This window comes from Myodes glareolus, chromosome 4 (assembly GCF_982192425.1).
Source record: "Myodes glareolus chromosome 4, mMyoGla1.1, whole genome shotgun sequence".
NCBI lineage: Eukaryota > Metazoa > Chordata > Mammalia > Rodentia > Cricetidae > Myodes > Myodes glareolus.
Genome location: NC_142029.1, coordinates 24,987,122 through 25,000,329, shown reverse-complemented (window position 1 = coordinate 25,000,329; position 13,208 = coordinate 24,987,122).

Here is a 13,208-nt window from a genome sequence, read left to right as displayed (position 1 = left end):
TGTCACAGGACTCAACGTGGTTGCACTTTTTCCTTTCTGCTGGGAAGCAGTCAGAAGGAGGTCTAGAGCGCTCCTAACCCAACGTAGCTGGGTAGTAGGTTCACTCACAGACACTCACATGGCCTTCTTCTGCCTTCCTGTGGAACTGGAGTTTCTTGCCTACTGGCCTCAGTGCCCAGCTGAGAGTGTCTTAGTCCTCTTGAGTCTTCCTGTTTCTGTAGGAGGGAGCTTTAAGGCACCTGTGTCTTAAGAAGCTAAAGTCTGTTCTATGAAGAAGGCCCTAGGTCTCTGGCCTATCCTATGTTCTAATCCTATCTAAACACATCCTCATGCTGGGGGGAGGGGTGTGTTGAGCAGCTGCTGAGCAAGTGCTTGTCAGCTTGTGAAGGGTGTGGGTCCAGTCCCCAGCACTACCCAAAAGAAAGCTGCGCCACCCTCAGGCTGTGTTAGGTGATAAGGGCTGGCTGCTTTAATCCTGAGACTGGGTAATCACAGAGCATCCAAGCCTTTCAAAGTTCAGAGAAGCTTTCCCCATGTACCTGGGATCAGAGGAGCTTTCTCCATTTTCCTGGGAGAGAGTCGTCCCTGACCCTCGACCCTCGTGTGTGAGGGTGCTCGCTCGGGTCTCAGACCAGTCATTGCGGGGGGGGAGGGTGTGTGTGGCTGCAGCTGCCTCAGTAGCCCGAGATAGAAAGGAGTTGGAGGCCCCTCAGTGAGAGAAGAGAGCAGAATGGCTGCTGTGGGAATCCAACTACCCAGCCTCCCAAGCTCCACGGATGTCCCCTCCCCAGAGGCTCCTGGACTTGCTGCTGTGACCAGGTGGGTGGCTAAGGCTTGGGAACACTGCTTTAACACTGGCACCAGGGGAGACGCTAGTGCTGCAGCCGATGACTGTTCATCATTAAAGTTATACCAAGTATTTCGTATCCTGCCTTTACCATTCAACATCATGGATGTCACAAGTATTTTCCCTCCACCTCTTTATATAGCTTCACACATTTCACTGGTAACTAATTTTAAGGCTTCCACGGAGAATGGCTGTGGTTATGCACAGCTTTAATCCTAACACTGAGTTCCAAACCAGCCTGCTCTCCAGTGAGCCGAGATCAGATTTCCATGGAGTACTGCAGTTCAGATTCAACACTCACTGCTGAATCTTGGCTGAGGAAGGAAGTATTGGGTAACTGTTAATATAATTTCAAAAAGAACTTGTATGTGCTTTATGAAAATTCCCATTGTTGACATTTTACCCCACTTGCTGGTTTGTGTGTTTTTGCTTGACTCAGATTCTCATGCAGCCCACGCTGATTTTGAATTTGTTGGGTAGCCAGGCTTGCTCTTGGACACCTGATTCTCCTCGCTGAGCTTCCCAGGTGCTAGGATACAGGTACACCAACATATGTGACCCATTTAATCTGAAGTATTTACATGTATTTTCTGAATCATTTGAGAGTTGCTGCCATTACCAGTTATCCCCAAATTTCAGTATGTGGTTCCATAAGAACAAGAATGTCCCATCATAATTTAAATAAAGTTATCAAAGTCAGCCAGGCAATGGTGGTACACGCCTTTAATCCCAGCACTTTGGACATAGAGGTAGGTAGATTTCTGTGAGTTGGAGGCCAGCCTGCTTTACAGAGTGAGTTCCAGGACAACCACAGTTACACACAGAAACCCTGTCTCAAAAAACCAAAAAAAGAAAAACCAAAAAAAAAAAAAAAAGTTTCAAAACCAAGAAGTTGGGGGCTGGAGAATGCTCTTGCAGAAGCCTCAGGTTCAGTTCCAAGTCCGTATGCTGAGCAGCTCATAACTGCCAGCAATTCCAGCTCTAGGGACCCAACTCTTCAGTGACCTCCAGGTACCTGCACTCACGTGCATGTACCCCTACACATACACATGCATACACACACACATACATACATACACACACATGCACACACACAAGGTCTAACATCCAATACTGTTCTTTAATGCATGGCTTGTACTTAGATTTGTCTGTTGTTTCAAGTGTTCTTGTAGCAATTCTTTTTTCTTGTAAAGGATCGTGAGCTACACTAACTGCCACGTGATTACACGCATCTGCTAGACAGAATTCCTCATCCTGCCTTTATCTCTCCTTACCGTGGCACTCTGGAAGGATGAAGGCCAGTTATTTTCTAGGATGGCACTTAGACTTGTCTGAGGGTTCTACCCGACCAGCCTGGGGTGTTGGGTGAGAACGCCATGGGAGTGTGGGAAGGTACTGGGAGAGCCCATAACCATTGCCCATCAACTGTTACAGAATAGCTGGTGATCAGTCCTCCCTGAGTCACCATAGCGACTGAGCAGCACTCTGCCTTCTGTGCTTCTGGCGTCCACCTTCCCCGTGTGTTTAACCACATGCAATCAGTGCAGATGTGTTGATTTCTACTGTCGACAGCTAAGTCCTGGCTTTGATTCCCAAACTGTCTTATATTTATCCAGGGTTTTTTGGTTTGTTTGTTTGTTTTTCAAGACAGGGTTTCTCTGTGTAACAATCCTGGCTATCCTGGAACTTGCTTTGTAGACCAGGTTGGCCTTGAACTCACTGAGATTTGCCTGCCTCTGCCTCCCAAGTGCTGGGGTTAAAGATGTGCACTACCTGTCAGACTTGTGTCTTTAACTTGTTGCTTTTTTTACCTTCTAGCATAACAAGAGAACCCAGGCAAGACAGGGTCTCACTGAGTAGCCTGGCCGGCTTGGAACTCACTGTGTAGATGACAGAGATCTGCCTGTCCCTACGGGCACGGGAATTAAAGGCGTGCTCCACCATGTGCTCCACCATGCCTGGCAACCAGGCTTCTTTTCTATCTTCCCAAGCCTAGGCCTAGAATAAACACTTCTCTAAGGGGTCTTGATTCCTTAAATGTTGAATGGTATTGGAAACTAAGCTGAAGGTAGATCTCTGAGTTCAAGGCTAGCCTGGTCTATAGAGCAAGTTCCAGAACAGCCAGAGCTACATAGAAACCCTGTCTCAAAAAAAAAAAAAAAAAAAAAAAACCAAAAGGAAAAAATGAAAATAACCTAAGCTGCGTGTACTCATTGCTACTTGGAATGTCATGTTTCTAACGTTCTCCATAGACAAGAGAAGAATAACACACACACACAAGATTAAAAATACCTGAACTGAAGAAGGGCTGACAAGATGACTCAGTGGGTAATGGTGATTGCCACCAGATCTGACAACCTGAGTTCCATCCTTAGGACCCACATGGTAGAAGGACAGACCTGACAATGTCTCTTGCAAGTTGTCCTCTGACCTCCACTTGTGTGCCACACACACACAAATAAAGACAACATACAAGTGTAAAGAAACATCAAGAAAGGTGGAGATTCATGACTTAAGCGGGTTTTCAGAACCAAGGAATTCAGTGTGTAGCTTAGTGACAGAGGCTTTCCAGCACAACGTGGGCTCAGCCCTGGGTTCTATCACAGCCTGAAATAAAGAACCCACATCAGTAGCTCAGGTTCCGCCCGATGACTTCCTCTAGTCTGCCTCCTCTTTTCACGTTTGTCATGGTCTTGTTTTTCTACACATTAACTCTGTCCTGTCCTGTCCTGTCCTGTCCTGTCCTGTCCTATCCTATCCTATCCTCATTTGCTGGGATGGAGGCTTCTTTGGCTTCACGGCTTCATGCCCGGCCTGCCATGTTCCAACATTAGCAGGGCCAGTTGTCCAGGGATCGTGCAGACAGGAAGTGAAGGCCAGTAGCAGGAAAGTGGGGGTCTTGGTCACAAGTCCCTCAGAGAATCAGAGGCACAAACGTGTCTTTCCTCAGGAGACGGGAATGCTGGAGAATCGTGCTGCTGGAGAGATGACTCAGTGGTTCGGGGCTGGCTGCTGTTCCAGGGGTTTGACTTACAGTGATCACGTGGTGGTGGCTCACAACTGTGGTGCCCGTTCCAGGGGAGCTGATGCCCTCTTCTGACCACTGGACACAAATATACTCATACACACACAGACATATAATTTTTTTTTAGGTAAAGCATCCAGGCTTGGTGGACCAAGCCTTTAATTCCAGCACACAGGAGGCAGAGGCCAGAGGAGCTCAGTGGGCTCCACACTACTCTCCCTGGTCTACATACCAAGTTCCAGACCAGGCAGGGCTGCGTAATGAGGCCCTGTCTCAAAAAAATACTAGGTGGGGCCATTATGTTCACTGTGAAAGCACTGAGAAAGAAACCTTAGAAAAGAAGTGTTCCATGCTTCTCTCAAGGAGGATCATCCTTTTTGAGCCTTTAAGTTTCATGTTCCACTGAATGAGCTAGCTGGGCACATCTGAGTCTAGATAAAAGATAGGAGAAAAGCCTGCATGGTCCTTGAGTTCTCTCTCTCTCTCTCTCTCTCTCTCTCTCTCCCTCCCTCCCTTTCTCTCTCTCTCCCTCCCTCCCTCCCTCTCTCTCTCCCTCACACACACACACACACATACACACACACACACACACCAAATCTCTTGACATCATCTGAAGATGAGAGATGCCGATTTTTAGTTTAAGTGTTTGGTGGCAAAGTCAGAGAGATAAAGCAGTTTGAAAGTGACACACATAAATCCCAGTAATTGTGGGTTCTTCTTCTTCTTCTTCTTCTTCTTCTTCTTCTTCTTCTTCTTCTTCTTCTTCTTCTTCTTCCTCTTCTTCTTCTTCTTGTTTTTGTCTGTTTGTTTCAAGACAAGGCTTCTTTGTAGCTTTGGTACCTGTCCTGGAACTAGCTATTGTAGACCAGGCTGGCCTCGAACTCAGAGATCTGCCTGCCTCTGCCACCCGGCTCTGGGCTCTTCCTAAAAGAATTTCATTCTGAAGATAAATGCATTTTAGAAAGGATGTGCAGATGGAGATGTGCTTAGGATGGAGTCAAGATCTGGCAGAACAGAGCAAGGTAATGGATTGTTCCTTGCCGAGCAAGCTCAGGGTGCACAGGAGGTGAAGCTTGTGAATATTGAGGTGACTGTAGCCCCATGGTGCTGAGATTTCTCCCTCTAGCACTGGGAGGGAAGGTGAGGGGAGATAATGAATGGATCTTCTGGTACAGAGAAGGGCATGTCTTTGCTACAATTGGCATTCTTGGGAACTTTGTCTCTGAAGACACTGGCTAAGCCTCTCCAGTACTTAGGCGGGTCAGGCCTGAGCTAAGTGCTAGATATAGATGAGAACAGGTAGTCCATCCTCCAAACGTTGGGATGTCACCTGTCAATGTCCTGTTTTATCAGTTGTGTGAATTTATGTTGGTACTATTCACCAAACTATAAACTCATGGGCCTTTGCAACTCCATGATTGCTGGCTCAAAGGATGGTTCAGACTCAAAACAGGTGCCAAACACTCAGGCTGCCACTGGTGCCCATGCTGACTGTGAGGACCCTGGCTCATGCTGCCCTGTTTATCCCCTAGTCCTTCCCAGTGGTGTTTGCATCTGGTGGGAGGTGATTGCAAATCTGCCCTTCTTCCTTTCCTTCCTCATTTCTCTTAGCTATGGGCTTTGTGCCTGCAGCCTGCTTTCTACCCCCCATTCTTTTTGTTGTTGTTGTTAATATGCATGTGTTCTTAAGTGTACATATATGTACCAGGTGCGTGCAGGGCCCATGGAGGTCAGAAGACAGAGTTGGGTCCCCTGGAAATGGAGTTACAGATGGTTGTATGCTACCATGTGGGTGCTAGGAGTTGAACCCAGGTCCTCTGCAAGAGCAATTAAGTGCTTTTAACTGCTTAGCCCCCTCTCCAGCCCCTCAGCTCCCATGCTTGCCTTCTGTCTCAGAATTGCAACTTCCTGAAACAGTCATTCCCAACAGTGTGGACAGGTGTGGACAGGTGTGGACGGGTATGGATGGGAGTGGACGGGTATGGACGGGTATAGATGAGTGTGGACAGGTATGGACAGGTGTGGATGTGTATGGATGAGTGTGGACTGGTGTGGACAGGTGTGGTTGGGTGTGGACGGGTGTGGATGGGCGTGGATGGGTTGTGTGTGAGAGTTGTTCACTAAAGATCCTCATGGACATTTCTAGACATTAAGTACTAAAGTCAACTGTCTGTCATGGCATTGTGAACAGTTGCAAAATCTGAAACCAATCTAAATGGCCATCAGAAAGGTATTAAATGAGGTATGCAATTAGATATTACATAGACATTACATAGACTAGTTGTATTCATTGACAAGGAAAACATTTTTGAGTGAAAAAATCAGGAAATAGAATTAAATGAACAATATGATCCACATTTAATAAAACTATAATTGGAAGGGCATTGATTGAACTGTTAGGTATAGTTACCTCTCGAAATGGAAATTTTTTTTTACTTTTTATGCAATTTATATTGCTTAAAATTTCTATACCTGTAACCAGAAAAATAAAGTCATTTTCACTATTGAGGAGTTGCAGACATCGTCAACATAGGTAAACTTTCTGATAGGAATGGGTCCCATCTCCTGCACACCACTTGTTGGCTGTGGTGTACATGTGTCCTCCTGGGCCTTGGGCTTTTCTGCCTTATGTCCTGTTATCCCCGAGATGACCTCTTCAGTGTCACCTGAAGTCCATGGCCTGCATGTGCATTCACCAGGGCCTCTTTTCAACGGATCCAGAAATCTGTGCTAATTTAAGGTTTAATTGGCTTCACCATGGTTGGAAAGACCGGTGTTTGGCAACTTAGGTTGAGCCTTCAGGCTACCTCATTGTAGCTACCTGTCGCATGAGATTCGCCTTCTACAAGTCTTATCCCTCTGTTCCTGTTTGCTTTGTAAATGTCCCTGTGGTTGTGATGACCAGACCTGGACAGAACGTTCCACAGGCCTAAGGCAGCTCAGAGGCAGCCAGCAGATATATGGGTCCAAAAAAAAAAAAAAGCCACAGAAAAACCTTGTTCAGTCTGAGACAGAACCTTTCCCTAAAGAGATCTGACAACTGTTTCCAAATGACTGTTAGCCCCTGAGCTTCAAAGCCCTCAGCTTCCCCTTGCGATATGAGTGGCTGCCATGAAGACCACAGAGGCCCAAGCAGCCTGTCTGTCTTCTGGAGAACATCACCAGAACCATGACGAGGCACAAGACAGCCAGGGATATGTGCAGGACGAGGAGCATAGTGCCCCTGCCAGCCCCTGCCAGTTGTTGAGTCTAATAATTGACTACAGTAAGAAGTGTCATCCCAACACTATCTGCCAGGCACTGTGCTCAGGCTGTAAGATGGCATTCTGCCAGTAAGAGCTGTGCCAAGTAGTCTGCCCAAGGAAACACCCCCGAATTAATACTTAAACCTAGATTTTCCGACTCTGCTTGTCTGCTCCTTTACGCTCCACATGGGGTAGACAGGGATGGTCGGGACAAACCCACACAGTGAACTACTAAGCTGCTTTATTAGTTTGTCTTTTGAGATGGTTTCATAAAACTCAGGCTGGCCCCAAATGTACTACTTATCAAAGGCTTGCCTTGAACACCTGATCTCTGACCTCCCAAGTATTGGGAAATGTGGGCCACCATGCCTGGCTAGGTTCCTTCCTTCCTTCTTTCCTACCTTCCTTTTGTTTTGTTTTGTTGGTGGTGGTTTTTTTCTTTTTCTTTTTTTTTTTTAAGACAGAGTTTCTCTGTACAGCCCTGGTTATCCTGAAACTTATTCTGTAGGCTAGGCTAGCCTTGAACTCACAGAGATCCACCTGCCTCTGCCTCCCAAGTGCTCTGGGATTAAAGTGATAAATTGTTTTCTTAAAGACCTAAATAAACCCACTCAATAGGGAAATTATGAACAAGTCTCACTTTGGTACCAACTTGTCCTTCTGTTTGAGCCCCCGAGACAGTCCCCCTGGAACTCTCACAAGGTCGCCTTGTCCTGCCGGTATTAGGGGGAGCCACAACAGGGCAGCTTTGAGTAACTGGGAACACTAACTACAGATTCTAAAAACTACTCTTGTTGGGCCTTGTGTGGGTCCAAGCTACATGGGAGGGAGCCCGAGGCAGGAGGATCATTTGAGCCTAAGAGTTAGAGGTCAGCTTGGGCAACCCAGGTGTCTCAAAAGGGACATGAGTGGGGTTGAGAATCAAGTCTAGGGGTAGAACCCACGACTGGCATTCATAAGACCCTTGGTTCCATCCCTTACACTGTAAAACAACTCCACTTTTTGCTTAGCCCCAGACAACACCCGGTGGAATGCTGGGAGTGACCTGAAGATGTGCAGCAGCCACAGCCCTTCCTGGATTCTGCCTGTTGTCCTCAGTTCTCACTCGATGGCCATCGTCATGAATGTCTTTGTTCTGTGAACCCCAAAGAGAGTACACCGCGGCGGGCGGGGGGGGGGGGGGTCTAATGAATTGACTTGAATTGCTTCACCAAAAAAAAAAAAAAAATTCTATGCCATGGAAAATGCCGCAAGCACCCTTGAGCCGTGCCCCCTCTGTCATACCTGGGCAGAGAAGAAGTGGCCCTCAGGAGTGATACTGTTGGCTGCTGTCCTAGGTTTTGCTTTTGGGTAACACAGGACATGCTCACCAAAGGCTCCACAGCCCTGTCTAAAGCCCACTCTCTTCCTTCCTCAAGCCTTGTTCCCACTTTGTAAAAATGGAGAATTTAGACTAACTCTGTAGTTCAAATTTTAGTAAAACTTAAAAAGGTTTCTTACTTTAAAAGTCAACCCTCATACATAAAAATACTTTAAAATTTTTACTATTTTTTTCAAGATTTATTTATTTATTATTCATACAATGGTCTGCCTACATGTGTCCCTGCAGACAGAAGTTGGCACCAGATCTTATTACAGGTGGTTGTGAGCCACCACATATAGTTGCTGGAAATTGAACTCAGGACCTCTGGAAGAGCAGTTGATGCTCTTAACCACTGAGCCATCTTTCCAGTCCCTAAAATTTTTATTATTTTAAAATTTAGAATGTGTGGGTACATAACTGTACATAACTGGTACATAACTGTAATCCTAACACTTAGGAGACTGAGACTGGAGGATTTCTGTGAGTTTAAAGCCAGCCTGGGCTACATAGTGAAATCTTCTTTTGAAAGGAGGAGAATGAAAAGGAAATATCTGAGTGAGCAAAAGAGCCACAAACTGACAACCTAATTTTGATTGCCAAAACCCCCAGAAAAAAAAAATCCAAGGGACTGGAAAGATGGCTCAGTGGTTAAGAATACCAACTATTCTACTAGAGGTTCTAGGTTCAATTCCCAGCACCACATGGCAGCTCACACCTATCTATGACTCCATTCCAGGGCTTCTGACATCCTCCCACAGACACAGATAGATATGAAGGAAAAAGACTAGTGAAAATAAAAAGAAACTATATATATTTTTTTAAAAAACCAGATGCAGTGATATGCATCCGTAATCCCAGCATTCCTGCAGCAGAATGGCAGACAGAGAAAGGAGAACCGTCCAGAGGCGTGGGGTTCAACTAGCCTCCAGGGTATGGCCAGCAGCAGAAACAAGAGACACCCTGTTCTTCGCAGTGGGAAACTAGTGCATGCTTGCACGTGCACATACAGAAGTAGTTTTAAAATCAAGCTTGGGCTGCGGTTCAGCTGGTAGAGTGCTTGCTGAGCACGCACAGTCCTGGGTTTGGTGCCTCGTACTGCCTGAAACCAGACAAGGTGGTGGACACCTGAAACCCAGCATCTCCCAGGAAGTGCAGTCAGGGGATTAGGAGTCCAGGGTTGGCTACGCAGCTAGTTGGAGGCCAGACAAGAGGGCCTGTTTCTAAGAAATTAAGCTAAAAATTGTAAAATTTCTTTTAACCAGACATGGTGGTACATGCCTTTAATCCCAACACTCAGGAGGCAGAGGCAGGTGGATTTCTATGAGTTGGAGGTTAGCTGGTCAACATAGTGAGTTCTGGGACAATTAGGACTACATAGTGAAAACAAAAAAAGTATATATAGGGCTGGAGAGATGGCTCAGTGGTTAAGAGCACTGGCTGCTCTTCCAGAGGTTCTGAGTTCAATTCCCAGCAACCACATGGTGGCTCACAACCATCTGTAATGAGATCTGGCGTCCTCTTCTGGTGTACGGGCATACATGGAGGCAGAATGTTGTATACATAAGAAATAAATAAATAAATCTTTTTAAAAAAAGTATATATATACTTTTCCATATATATATATGTGTGTGTGTGTGTGTGTGTGTGTGTGTGATATGTATGTACATGTGGGTATATTTGTAAAATAATATGTATATATAGAATACATTTATAATCACATATATATTTTAAAATCTTTTAAAGTCAGTCAGTAGGAACAAAGTTCATCTGATGAGCAAGACTTGCTAGTTCACGTCAGTCTTTGTTCCCATCACTTCTGTGCACTATGGAGAAAACGAGGAACCCATGACTGCAGCATTTAGCACCTGAAAGAGTTGTATCTCAAACTTTGAACCTCAATGTATTGAAAGAAAGAAATCAGTCAGTAATAATATATTAAGGTGAACCCTGTGTGGTTACCAGTATCCCCCTGGTTTATGGAGTACAAATATAGTAATTTTGTATAAATTTAAAAAATTGCTAATGTTTATTCTTTAAACACTTCAGAAGCATGCGGTTTAACCCAAGTACAGATCTGCAGATTAGGATTCTGGTTGGGGATGGGGGCAAAGGGCACACAGACTAGCAAAGCTGGGGGCTGATGGAGCAGGTTAGACCCACCCGGACTCAGGCAAACCTGTTGAAGCCCTCTCGGCCGGCAAGCCTACCCGCCCCAGAAAAGAAGGCAGTCTCTGTGCCCAGTGGCGCCTGCCGGCTGCAGCCCAGGAGCTATTTGTTTTCTTAACGGGGTTAACTAAGCCTCTTGAGCGCCTCTCAGCTGCAGAAACCCTGCCGGTGAAAAGGGGCTTTGTGTGGTGGCAACGAAGAGCGAGGGCCCCAGCCAAGGCGGGAGGAGAGCCAATGCAAGCAACAGCTCGAGGTGCCCCCACCTCCCCTCAGCACAGGGCCACTGCAGGATCAGGCTTGCACTGGGGAGACACCATCACTTCCAGTGTCTCCTGTTGCTGCTTAGTCCATGGTCCTGCCTTCGAGCTGAAAGCTGTGGGCTCCATCCATGTCTGCATGGTGTTACCAGTGTGAAGTGGTCCAGGACAGCTGGTGTGGGAGGCACCTATTTGGGTCCCAACCGCTAATTTTTTTTTTTTAAAGTATGTTGAGGATCAGAACATGAACTGGAACTCATTGAAAATGCCACTGTCAGGTTCCTTCAAGCTCTAAGCAGTCAGAAAATCTGGAGGTGAAGCGCTGCTCTATAGTAAGGGAGCACAAGATTCTAATGTAACCGAGAAGGAGAGTCTGTGAGATTACTCAGCAGCGAAGGCACTCACTACCAAGCCTAAATTCCCAGGGACCTGCTTGGTGGAAGGAGGGCCCAGAGCTATTGCAAGTTGTCCTCTGACCTCACCACTTGAGTTGTGTGTACACAAAGAAATAAAAGTGCCACAAAACGTTAACAAGTAGCTGAGTGCTTTTAAGTGACTGCCACTCCACAACTTGGAAATGAACTTCACGTACTAGAAAGGGATGGAGAAAGACAAGATCTGCCCTTCAAACAGACTGTCTAGACAGAAGTCACTTTGGGGTTTGCATCACCTAGGTCTGGGATGGAGGAATCGTTCAAATGCCACAACGGCCGGCGTCCCTTGCAGCAACTGCGCTGGTGTTGACATTATGACATGTATTGTTCTTTGGAGGAAAAGACTCCACGTAACTTGCAGTGTCTCCCCAAAGATACTGTAGTTCCTCTGGGTCAAAGAGGTGTGTGTGTGTGTGTGTGTGTGTAGGGGTGCTGCTGTTGGTTGAGACAGGGTCTTATGTAGCCCAGGGTTGGCTAGAAACTCACTATGTAACCAAGAATAACTCCTGCCTCTACCTACCAAGTGCTGGGATTTCAGACTTATGCCACCACACCGACCATAAGCCTCTTGCTTTCCGTTTGACTCTGCACTCTTGTTCTGTGGAATCCTGGGGATCTAGGAGCAGAAATGTTGCTACAGATGTTTTTACACCTCAGCTGCAGTGATCTTCTTTCTGTAATTGGTGAGGAAAAGGCACGGATTTGAAAATACCTACTGAATTGGTTCAGTAAAGGCGCTTGCTGCCAAACCTAGCGATCTGAGTTCACTCCCTGGGCCCCACATGGTGGAGTGAGAAAACTGACCTCCCTGAAACAGTCCTCTGAATGCCTGTGTGTCTTGTGCATCCCTCTCCCACAGTAAATCAATACAATTTTTCAAAAGAGAAAGAATACTTGAAAATTGAGTAAGGATAAAATGCACAGAGAGTCTCCAGAGAGAGCAAGCGAAGCTCTGAAGTGAAGGGAGGAAGATACACTTTGTTCTCTGCCTACCTGCAGTAGGCTTCCTCAGCCTCCAACAACCCCTTGTCAGTGTGTCCTCTCTCTTGGGCCTTCTCCCCCCACACCTCACAGCCTCCGTCCAACAGCCCCGTCCACCTGTTCATCACACAGCCTTTCAGGGAACAGACACTTACTTCTGTGTGTTAGGGATCCTGCCAGTACAGAATACCCAAACCACGGTGCCTTAGCACAGCCAGCTAAGGAGCCTGGACCGTGGAACTCAGTGGCAGGATTTGTGTTTAGCATGGTCCTGAACTCAACTGGGTAGGGGTGGGAGGGTACCGGAAAGGTGTTAGAAGTAAAGTCCCCCCATCTTTGCCCTACTTACTCCCCTGAAGTGAGCCACGCAAACTAGAATTTCTCTTCTTCTAAGTTATTTATAAGTATAGCATCGGAACCCATGGCCAGTGAGGTGACTCAGTGAGTGGAAGAGACACCAACCTGGCAACCTGAGCTCAGTCTCCTGAACCCAAGTAAAATACGAGAGAGGAGGACAGACTGTATGCTTTGTCCTCCGTCTTCCACCAAGCGCAGTTAGCACCCACACACATCATACACACACATGAAAACTAAGCAACGACACAGACAACCCAGCCAATACATGGTGGCAGACGTCTGTAACGGCAGTTATTAGGGAGTTCAAGGCCAGCCTAGGCGCCTCGCCCCTACAGCTAGTCATCAAATCCAGAAAGGTCATTCTCATTAGATCCAAAGGAACTCCAGTTTCCCCAAACTTCAAAAGGCGGTGCATACGTCCAGAAGTGACAGTCTTGATTCAGCTCAAGCTGGATTGCTAAGATCCTAGGTCAGTGTTTCCCAGGCACCTGAGAAAATGGGTTTCTGCTTGCCAGAAAGGGTCACTTCCCTTA